At 41.1% G+C, this 12148-nt stretch overlaps 1 protein-coding gene across 17 annotated transcripts in view; it reads left to right on the plus strand.

Moving 5' to 3' along the window:
- The window catches only part of LOC134213393 (potassium voltage-gated channel protein Shaw-like), a 271798-nt gene that overhangs the window by 218895 nt on the left and 40755 nt on the right, over nucleotides 1-12148 (plus strand). Inside the window, exon 11 of one of the 17 annotated variants that reach the window (XR_009979446.1) lies at nucleotides 3809-4148. The exons of 15 other annotated variants lie outside the window; for them this stretch is intronic. The gene's annotated coding sequence lies outside the window, so the exon portion shown is untranslated. Of the gene's footprint in view, nucleotides 1-3808; nucleotides 4239-12148 lie in introns of all 17 variants that reach the window. One more of the 17 variants, XR_009979447.1, reaches the window with a different exon arrangement.

Consider the following 12148-nt stretch of genomic DNA (forward strand, 5'->3'; position numbering starts at 1 on the left):
GGCTTGGTAGTCAAATGGCTACTGCCTCATACGCAGGAGGTCGTGGGTTCAATCCCAGGTCCGTTCCATTCTCCTACTTTGTATCTTTCTCTTTATTTATCATGTTCTAGCAATCGCTAGAACTGGAAATGGACTTCCATACCGTTTCCATTACTATTCCTATACCTTCAACTTGAGTATTCTAACAGTAATCTGCTAGAATTGGAAATGAACTATAGAGCTCGTTTCCTACATCCAATTAGAAATTCCATCAGTTACCTTCTCCTACCTATCACATTGGCAGCTCGTTAACCAAGACGGACCTCTGCCTCTCCAACCTAACCCAGAAATTCCAACAAATTCCGCATGAACTCGTGGCAAGTGCAGAGGTATATTCGGCTTGCAGTGGGCGAGTGATTGCATCATCATTTCCTCCCCCTTTCCTACATTGACTTGCATTCTGACGTGGCAGGCGCCAGTATGACCTAACAAATGAGATCACCAGTACTTGTACATTGAAGATGTGTGCTAGTCCCAAGCAAACATCTGTTGGTTTCCTGTGCAAGAACAGCTGATCTGGTCATAATGGAGTAGCAACTACGAGCAGTCAATCAAGTTCAAGCTCAAGCTCAAGCTATATCCTTCAGATTTGTTGAATCAAATTAAATTCGTAACCAAATGTAAACCAAATTGCTCATCAGCAAACATAGAAATGTCATTAATATGAACCATCATATTATTTAAAATAATCTTTTCAAGCAGTTTGCTTATTGAAAAAAGCAAACTGATTGAGCGACAACTAGGAGCCTCAGCTGGATTTTTGTCCAGCTGTTGCTTTGGCGTTTTTTCATTTATCTGAAAACATTGAAAACATATTTGTTAAATAAATTAACAGGAAGTTTTTTAATAAGTATGTAGAAAACACCATCATTATCGGGGGCTTTCATATTTTAAATTTTTTAGCAATAGATCTCACTTCATTAAAAATAGTTCCTGATGAAGGGTCAAAAACATTCTCTTGATTGAGAATGGCTTCAAACCTCCGCGTGACCTGATCCTCAATAGGACTAGTGAGATCTAGACTAAAATTATGAGCACTCTCGAAATGCTGAGCAAGTTTTTGAGCCTTTTCGCCATTTGTTAATAATATGCTATGTCCCTCTTTAAGCGCTGGAATTTTAGGTTTTTTGAGGTTTTTTTTTAAAGAATTTTCGTTAATTTCCAAAAGGTTTTCGAACTGGGATCGAACTTTAAGACATTATTCTCAAAGCTGTTAGTTCTCAGAATAGCAAATCTTACAAATCTCGCCAAATAACTTTCAACGCGGGATCGCAAGCAGCACAAATTGTTTCACTACTGAACATTTCACTGTGTTGCAACTATTCGGAAAGAAACAATCTTTGCGTATGTGCCACCAAACATAACTGTCTAGCAATCTAAAAAGCGCAAGAGGTGGAGCCTACGGAAACATCCTTCGATTGCAGTAAAATTGCAATATTATTGCAAAATACTACAGCGGAAAAAAAATAAAAATATAAAACTGGATTCGATTTATGGATCTTGTGATTGATAGTCCTTCACTCTACCACAGCACCATTCAACACTTCGAAGGGACTGCATGTTGACTCATCATAAAAACCATACGATTATGAAGTTTTGTACTCGGGTTTTCTGTTACTTGATTGCACCATCACAGGAAAGATTTGTAAGTTGTCAAAACGTTGAACGATGCTAAATTAAACATGAAGACCCATTCAACTTATCTGCAACTTAATTTTAACTTAATTTTAAAAATATGCAGCTTAATGATTTTGTTTCGTGTTTGCAACATGAAGTGTAGTATTCCTTGTTTGTTTGTTTCCAAATGTCAAACACACACAATTCGAACGTTTTTGACATCTTGATGCAACTTTTTCGTGCTTTGATGTTTTTCCAATGCCTTTAATGAAACTGAATAGAAACAAAGTGATTTTAGGAAGATGTTGCGTGTGCTACTTGGGGAGTTCTTTGGTATTGCCTTCCCCTTACAATTTTAAGATGAAGTTGAATTTTATTTATTTCGCCGTCGCTCGCTTTCTAAAGCTTTCATAAATTTATGAAAATTAAATGTTGAATTTTAAGTTTAGAATGATCGAATATTCAAATTTCGCTTGTTTTTTCGAAGCTGTATGAACTTCAGGTTTGATGATTGATGATTACAAATTACATTACATAATTACAAAGGTTGGACGACAACTGATATAAAGAAGGCACATTATTGACTATAGAACTAGAACAGTAATTCTTCTCTTTTTTAAATGATGGTTTCTTATGATATATATGAACTGGTATATTTGCAGAAGCATTGAAATTGAAAAAAAAAACTGTCTAAAAGTCTCATGGGAAAAGTCTCAGATAAATACTTAGGAATATGATTGGATATGGAATTTAAAAGCAATTCACGTCGAATTAGTGATAAATAGTTAATATATAGGTACAAGAAAGTAATTTAAATTATCATGATGCTGTGACAACAATGAATCATTAAATCTTTGAAGATTTTGTACTATTGCGAAAAATAGATTTGATCCCTGATCTAGTAATTTCTTTCCCGAATTGTAATGTTCAATTGTTGGAAAATAACTTTGACACAGTACTGAAGCCTTATTGTGTATCAATGTTCTCAATATTATGCAATATAAGAGTATTGCGAATTACAATATTAGCAACGATAAGTGACATGAAAGTAAGGAATAAACTACAAATAAGTCAGAGTAATACAAACGGACTTACATTACTGGGCCGGACCGGTCCGACATCCGGATGCCTATCTTTATAATGCAGTATGGAACAATGTACAGCAAACTCAGTATCACACCGAATGGTTTATTCATATTATGGGCTCTTTTCATTATTACGGTTTCACCCCATTTCCCCTACAAGAGTATAGATGAGTCAGCAACACTTAGATTGTATGTTGCATCCCAAATAATCCTTCCCACCTAAGTGAGCCGGCTTCGACACAGCATCCTGGACCAGCAGCAGCGGTGGCTGCCCGGATTGTGTGAACTGAGTGAACTCTTCTTTTTTTCACGATGAATAATTAATTACACTCCCCCGATTCAGCGAAATGGAACTGAATCCGAACAACGCAACCTCGCCGGCATACGGGGAGGAAACGAAGCAACGGAAGTACCGGAACGACAGCAATCACGTGTGAGGAAGGGTTGCGAACCTTTCCACTGTCTGATGGAAGTCTTTAGTTCGCTTTGTGGGTGGATTACATGACTCTGGGAAAGCAGTGATGCTCATTGGGAATAAACCCAGTGTTTTGCAAGACAAAAATATTAGCCTTGTTGATGTCACCAAATTTCTAGCATACAAGTGGATTTGTGATTTTGTCCAACAATCATTTACTCCTGTCCCTTTGTGCGGCAGTGTGTTTAAATGGTACCTGGAACGGTCGAAAGCTGCTTCCAGCAGCAGCTATAATGTATTTAACGGCTTCCCATGTCACTCGCATGCCGGATGGTGATGCGGTTGAAATGGGATTCCGCCTTCGTTCCAAATGAAAGGATACACTTTATGCAACGAATAAATTTGCGATGGGATACGTGACGACGGGATTAAGCTTGGGAAATAGTAGATCTGCAAGATTTGCAACTGATAGGCTACGAAAAAGGTAACATTTTAATCAAATTCTCCTTTCCCTCAACAGAACAGCGGTAACAGCAAAGGCACTATTCATGTAACACACGAGCTGAAACCATATTCCACTTCTCATTATTTCGCACACAAATTAATTCTTAACGTCATAATCACTTTTGTAACCCAATTTGCAATTTTCTAGACGTAGCATCATCCTTCATAGGCAAAACAGGTGGCAAGATGGCACAGCTCTTATAACGAAAAGCTTTCGTGCATCTTCACAGTACATTCGCTGGCAAGCCCATGCGACGTGCAATCAGCAGCTCTGCAAGCGCAAACAACCTACCGAGCTTGTCACAAAATCAAACAAACAATTGAATGGCAGTGCCAAATCCGTAGTGCAAAATTATTGCTGCTACAGTGACAACGACACACCGAATCAGAATCAGACTAACCAAGCAAAGCACCCATCAGCTCCTTATGCCACCACCACCACCACCGCCGTAGATGCGACGCCAGCCATACCAAAAAAGCTCAAGCTTGTAAATTGCAATCCGTTTTTCCGAAGCTAATCGTAGATTATGTTCCCCCTGTTTGTAGTCCGATGTAAACGTAGCGGTGTGTGGTTGTTTGTAAGTGTGACTGTGCGTATAAAAGTAGGATCTTGATGTTTGGTGGAATCCTGTGTCATAAGTACCCGTACTGGGGCCCTCCTTAGCCGTGCGGTAAGACGCGCGGCTACAAAGCAAGACCATGCTGAGGGTGGCTGGGTTCGATTCCCGGTGCCGGTCTAGACAATTTTCGGATTGGAAATTGTCTCGACTTCCCTGGGCATAAAAGTATCATCGTGTTAGCCTCATGATATACGAATGCAAAATGGTAACTTGGCTAAGAAACCTCGCAGTTAATAACTGTGGAAGTGCTTAATGAACACTAAGCTGCGAGGCGGCTCTGTCCCAGTGTGGGGATGTAATGCCAATAAGAAGAAGAAGAAGAAGAAGAAGAAGTACCCGTACTGTTAAATGTTTGCCCAACTCTACGTAGAAAATCGTTAGTAGTGTCCCAAGTAGAGTAATTCTATTACAATAAGTATACAGATTACGCAAGCACAAAATGAATCCGAACGTCGAAGAATTTGTAGAAATGCTTCTACAATGGAATGGTAAATGAGTGATTATTCTTACAAAGTTTTTGGTACACCCCATATTTATATCTAGGGACTTCAATGTCTCATCGGCCTGCTAGATGACAAACAGTAAATAATGGGATAGTATTTTCATAATTTCATTTAATTCTATTGACTTCAAAGCTAATAAGTACGAATTTCTAGACTGTAAAGACATCATCTATTTGTAAAGGGAAAATTATAAAAAGCGATTTATGATAACTGAAATGAGTGTGATTGGGCTGCGACATTTAGTCTCGTGTGCAGTATGGAATTCATTAGCAACTTCCACAGTAATTTACGAGCTTTCTGAACAAAATTATTTAGGTATTGGACTATTATTATACCAAAGCAAGTAATTTTTTATTTCAACATATGCCATCTGTTCCTTCCATTTTATCCATCCATTCGAATGAGTGAAATTAATTTCTGTAAAAAAATCCAGATAAAAATTAGACAAAAAATCCATTTCATCCGCGAAACAAACTGACTGGATCTGTTTAAAATCGTACCTCGTACCTCAACTTTATCGGGAGCACACGTGTACTCGCCGTTGTGCTCAAGGACCGTGGATTCGACATCGTTGCAGGAGGTTTGCTGGAAGAGATCAATGGTGCGAAGGTTTAGAGGTAATCATATCATTATGCATAGTGATGATGGGCGATATGCAAAGGCGTGTAATCGGGTGGTGTCCGATCAGTGAGAGAATGTGCAGGATGGGGATCAAATGCCGGTTCTTCCACTTTAACGTTCAGAACCTACACTCGTGAAGCACTGATGGTGATAAGAACGCATTCTACGCGCAACTGCACAAGCAACGATGTCAAAATCATCATAGGAGATTTAAACACTCAGGTTGTACAGGAGGAAGAGTTCAGACCGACTGTTTGTAGGTTCAGCGCCCGGCGACTGACGAACGAAAAAAGCCTACGACTAATTGATTTCGTCGCCTTGCAAGGCGATGAAGAATATGGCCATTCACAGCACCTACTTCCAACACCGCCTTCCGTATCGTTACATCTGAAGATAACCACAGAATAAAAAATCGATCACGATGATGTGGCCGCAGCATACGCGCAGCATTTCGAGACAGCGTTGTCGGAAGAGGCTGAGCTCGATGGGGCCCCTTCTTGAGGACTGCTCGAATACAGTTGAAGCAGCCATTAACGACGCAGCAGAGAGCAACGTCGGGCATGTGGGACGAAATCGACGGAACGTTTGATTCGACGAAGAGTGCGGACAGATTCTGAAAGAGAAGGACGCAGCGCGAGAGGTCATGCTGCAACAAGGTATCCGGCAGAACGTGGAACACTACAGACGGAAACGGAGACAGCAGACTCGCCTTTTTCAGGAGAAGAAACGCCGCCTGGATGAAGCAGAGTACGAGGAGATGTAACAGCTGTGCCGTTCTCAAGATACACGCAATGAACGTGTGATGATCGAAAGGTGGAAGCAGCACTACGAGGAACACCTAAATGGCGCTGGGAGTACACGCAGTGGAAGTCAAGGCAGGGGAAGTGATGACTACGTCAGTTCAGTCAACCAGCCCTCACCTTGATGAAAGACAAGGATGCCATCCAACAACTAAAGATCAATAAAGCAGCTGGTAAGAACAGTATCGGAGCTGAGCTGACCGCTTGCCTGCACAAACTGATAGTCAGAATCTGAATTTGAACAGCTACCGGAGGAGTGGAAGGAAGGGGTCTAGACTGGCCCAGGAAACAAAAAGTTGTCTAATTCCACGGGGCACCCCCCAGAATTGTGTCTTTGGGTGAGAAAATCAATCTCTGAAAATTTCAGCTCAATCGCTTGTTGCATAAGCTGGCGCATTTGATTTGAAGTTTGTATGGGGATTTCAGCCAAAATGTATAGGAAAATACACCTCCGTCACTCATTCGATCTGGAAATTGGTTCTGATTGCTCGATTGACCTCAGAATTGCAAAAACGGTAGTTGGTATGCTACAGAACAATTTCACAGAACATCGTATGATGATTAAATCAACTTTTATATAGGTTTCGGCTGATGCGATTCGATAAAAAAACCCAAAAATACACAAATCAGCTCCTAATAAATCAGCCGAAAATGATATAAAAGTTCATTTAATCATCATGCAATGTACTGTGAAATTGTTCTGTAGCATACCAACTACCGTTTTTGCAATTCTGAGGTCAATCGAGCAATCAGAACCAATTTCCGCATCGAATGAGTGACGGAGGTGTATTTTCCTATACATTTTGGCTGAAATCCCCATACAAACTTCAAATCAAATGCGCCAGCTTAAGCGATTAAGCTGAAATTTTCAGAGATTGTTTTTCTCACCCAAAGACACAATCCTGGGGGGTGCCCCGTGGAATTAGACAACATTTTTTCTCCCCAAAGTAATCTGGGCCAGTCTAGGGGTCATATGTCCCATCTACAAGAAAGTGATAGAGTTGGAGTGTGAGAACCATCGAGCGATCATCATCTGTAATGCCGCCTACAAAGTGATCCCAGATCATCTTTCGTCGTCTGTCATCAATAGTGAATGAGTTCGTGGGAAGTTATCAAGCCGGCTATGTTGACGGCCGCTCGACAACGGACCAGATCTTCACTGTACGCAAATTCCCCAAAAATTCCGTGAATACCAGGTTCCAACGCACCATCTGTTTATCAATTTCAAGGTGACATGCGACAATATAGACCGCGTAGAGTATCGATGAAGACCTACCGGTTGTCGGTTTCCAGCTGCAAAGAAGTATGCAGATCAGCATAATAAATGTTTACATCCCTTGCGGCGTCTTTCCCGCCGTAAGAAGAAAGGTTAACAATTTTATCCAAAACGTTACTCCTCCCTGCTCCTCCTTGGGGATTTGAACGCCCATAATCCTATGTGGGGAAGGTACAAGGCCGATTCTCGAGATACTGCTTTAGTCGAAGCGTCCCAGGGGGTAAACTCGTCACTCTCAATGACGGGTCCTCCAGCTTTTTCAATGGGCACTCTGCCACATCCGTTGATGTCACAGCGGTAAGTAGATCCGCGCTTCTCCTGGAAAGCCGGTACCGATCTGTACGATAGTAATGGTTGACCCTGTGCAGATTTCCACCAGCGCTCCTCGTCCTATTGACATCAAGAGACGCTATTGGAAATATTTGAAACGAATTGAAAAGTGTACGAGCGCACCATGTCAATCGCTTGCGCGGACCAACCTCCCCGGTCTTAACCGATTTCACTGACACGATTATCGCTGCCGCTCAGTCATCAGGGTTGGGGTATCCCATGCTTAAACGGCGGATTAGTGGAGGAAAAGTTTCGTTCTGCCTCTCCCAAAGAGCAGCGTGATAAGCCGAGATGCATCCAAGTTTAGACCAATCTTCATCATCTTCATCACTTAAGATTACCAAGGCTTTTAGCAGGACCTGGACATCCTTGGTCCTTAGCAAACTCCAAGAGTGAGGTATCACAGGCAACAAGCTTGCAGCATCAGATGAGTTCCCCGATAAAACCAGCGTTCCCCAAGGGTCGGTTATGGCGGTAACGCTCTTACTCATCGCTATGGCATATTCATATATACCGACGACATTCTCTTGATCGTTGTCGGCAGGACAGCTGGAACGACCAAGATCAAAACTCATTTATCGCTAGGCTTCATCCCGTCGGTTTTGTAACGAACGCCAGTAAGTGTGCCCAGAAGAACATCTGCAGTGGCCGGCACCAGTTAGCAGGGCCTACCATAAAACCAACGGCACGCAAGCCGTTCCCAACCGGAAAATTGTCCGGGTGCTTGGAGTCCGGGCGGTGAAAGTAGCTTGCAAGTCCCGCATCAGTCTTATGAAAACCATTGCAAAAAAAAACACCGTACCAACAATAGGACCACTAGACTAAATATTGGACAAGTTATTATTCTGTCCACCCTGCTGAAGTTGCATTCGTTGATGCCTGCATTCTTTCCTTCCGACATCTTGTTTTGATGGGTATCTGCCGCAAAGTCGCTACTTTTGCGGCTTTTTGCGGCCACTTCAGGAGAATTCATGATCCCTCTCCCCGACGAGGCTGACCGGATCCTAAGAAATATTGCCGGCACCGGTCTCCTCTCAATGGGGCGGGTCCACTGCCACGGAGCGACCCGAGCAACATACTTGTGGTATAGAGGTTTCTGTTATCAAATCTGTTATCAAAATCGGTCCGAATTGTGCTGCTAGGGGAGAAGCTGGTTAATGCTTCCTGCCTGGATCAACCACACCATTGCCATCCTGCTCAGAAGTGGAGAAAACACTGACGAATTAAAAAGATCTGTTCTAGAACTGTTAGGAACACGGCTCCAGATCCGGTACATCGACAGATTTGTCTTCGGTCGCGGGGTCGGTTTTGGAGTCTTCGGACCCGGTCTACATAGATCAAAGAGATAAGCCAGTCAGTGCCACATCTTCAACCATTTTTGTCGCCACTATGCTGCCGTTATACTCATAACTGTCCCATGTACATAGGAAATCCCAGCAAACATGGGACAAATATGCATATGACGGCAGTATGGTCCTGGCTAACAAGCCGATTGCGATTTTCACGGATTCAGCCAGTGTCGTCGCCGCCCTCCAGAGTAACACTTCCAAGCAACCATGGATCTAAGAAATTCTCGCTGGCATGGCGCCAAATATCTGCTTCGTCTGAATCCCTGGCCATTTTATCATCAGGGGTAATGTAGATAACGATACTCTTGCAAGCGTTGGACATGGAGGATTTCCCTACACTCGCTCCATCTGAGCTGACCTTAAAAAGTGGATGAGAAGTGTCATCGGTCAGAATGGAGCAATAACAACTCACTACTAAGAAAAATATTTAGCTCTTTTTAGTAGAAAGTTTTCACTGTCTTCGTATTACTTTTACATTTACGTATTTCGACCTCAACTGTAAGGCCGTCTTCAGTGTCTCGTACTTGAAGTCGAGTCAAGTACGAGACACTGAAGACGGCCTTACAGTTGAGGTCAAAATACGTATATGTAAAAGTAATACGAAGTGGTGGAATTAAATTGTACTAAACTCGTCTTATGACAGTGAACTCACTATCATTAAGATTATGCCGTGATATTCCGCGGTATAATAAAAAAAATATTTATTTCACTTTAATTATTAACTATTACACTTTTACTTAAACTTCGGTGGATTACAATTAATTACATATGATATATCTCTGCAACTAGCACTGAATCGAGACTGAGCTTGCATTCCTATCGCTAACCCTTTTATAAACTATTACCTGCTAAGTAGACAAAAATCAATACCGTCGATGATGATCGGCCACGTTGTCCTCTTCAGGTGTTGAACCCTCGAGCTCCTGCTGTCTCAGCGTATCCGTGGTGTTCCAATTGACGTGTCGAATGTCCGTTACCATGTGGGTTGTGGGTTCGGTACTGTTGCTACGGGTGTAGCGGGTTCGATATTCCATAACTTGAAAGTAATACGAAGTGGTGGAATTAAATTGTACTAGACTCGTCTTATGACAGTGAACTCTCAATCGTTAAGAAAGATCAAACGCACTACCGGTGCCTGGAGTGAACTGGCTTCGCAGAAAGAGCAGACTATCTTCTCGAGATTATGCACCGGTCTATTATACAAAAGTCTCTTACAATTTTGGTGGGGCCCTTTCCGGTTTCAATGTGATCTGTGCGAAGGTAATCCTAGGTAATTCTATGAGATCCCTGGCAGTATTCGGAACGCTCTGGTCGACGACGAAGCCCAAGTGGCAGCTCATTCTGCATTTTGAAGAATGCTGGGCAGACCAAACAACCAACGCCACCCCCGAACGGTGTCAATCTTCGGATTTAATCCCCTCAGTGAACCGCTCTTAAATCAGCTGAGGGAGCCTCAGACTCTTTTATTTTCAACCATTTTCACACGTCACTCTACCATGTTGTTGCGAAACCGCTGGTTGTGCAGCAGAGCTCAACATGACAGCTCATGCGCAACAGTGTTAGTAGCGAATAGAGAGAGAAAATGTGGTAGTATGGAAGGCAGTATACAGAAGGTAAGACGAAAAGTGAAAACAGAAACATAATTCGCGATTGCAGTTCAGAATTAAAGTTAAGAGAAAGTATAGTTCCGAAGATTCTTATCTAAATTCCAGTCAATAATTAGCCGAAAAGTGTAGTGATCGTTTGCTTCCTAAAACCAGTGAGTATTTAAAACCTAAAAAGAAATTGATGATTAATTGACTACAAAAATAAACAATACTTACCTGTATCTACGGCGATACCCTAAACTCCCCTGTGGTTGAACTTGGACAATTTATCAAACGCTGATATTTGTATAGCCGTAAGTACATCTAAAACATGTGAAACTATGAAAGTACATTGAAGATTATGTTTCGATACACAGCAACGGCCGACCCAGACAATTACTAGTCGCAAAAGGTGGCATGAATAACTTCGTATTAAATAACATTTTACATCACTATCGTAGCTGTACGGTACAAGTGTAATTTTCATCGCAAAAAACGTCATTTTTCGATCTTAATATGATAATCATTGAGAAGTCATATAATCATCCGAACAAACTCGTATTTTGTATGACTTAACTCGTAAAAGTTCCACAAAGTGACGATTAAGTATAAACTCGCACATCTAAAAAAAACTTTTATTTGTAAGAGCAAAATAATTTAAAAAATGCGTGAATATTTGAATAGGAAGCGACTTTTTTTTTTTTTTAGCTAATTTTATTTGCTAATTATCTAATACATGCATTCATCTCTTAGACTAGGTGTTCCGTGTTTTCTTAACACTATCATCCTTATTTGTTATGTTATATTTTTAGTTATCATTAATACATTTCAATTGCCTCTGGCAGTTAAAATTTTTCCTCTGGTGGAATTGAACCATGTAGGAATTACAATGTTTTCAACTTAAACTAATCTTAACCTATTTCATACTAAGGGTACAAGGAGTTAATCGTTGCAATAGAAGATTGCAACGATTTTTGTTTAGAATTGGAAATTATTTTGTTGGACATTTGTTGCAATGTCTCAATATTAGAAATTCTATGAAGTTCATTGGTACTATACCACGGAGGCAACTTCAGAATCATTTTCAGAATTTTATTTTGAATCCTCTGAAGTGCCTTCTTTCTGGTATTGCAGCAACTAGTCCATATTGGCACAGCATACAACATGGCAGGTCTAAAAATTTGTTTGTAAATCAAAAGTTTGTTCTTAAGACAAAGTTTTGATTTTCTGTTTATAAGTGGATAAAGACACTTAATATATTTGTTACATTTGGCTTGAAGGCCTTCAATGTGATTTTTAAAAGTTAATTTTTGATCTAGCAGAAGTCCTAAATATTTAGCTTCGCTAGACCAATTAATTGGAACCCCATTTATAAGATTTTTGACACCCTGGTGGTAAATCAG

The sequence above is a fragment of the Armigeres subalbatus genome, chromosome 2 (genome assembly GCF_024139115.2).
Source record: "Armigeres subalbatus isolate Guangzhou_Male chromosome 2, GZ_Asu_2, whole genome shotgun sequence".
NCBI lineage: Eukaryota > Metazoa > Arthropoda > Insecta > Diptera > Culicidae > Armigeres > Armigeres subalbatus.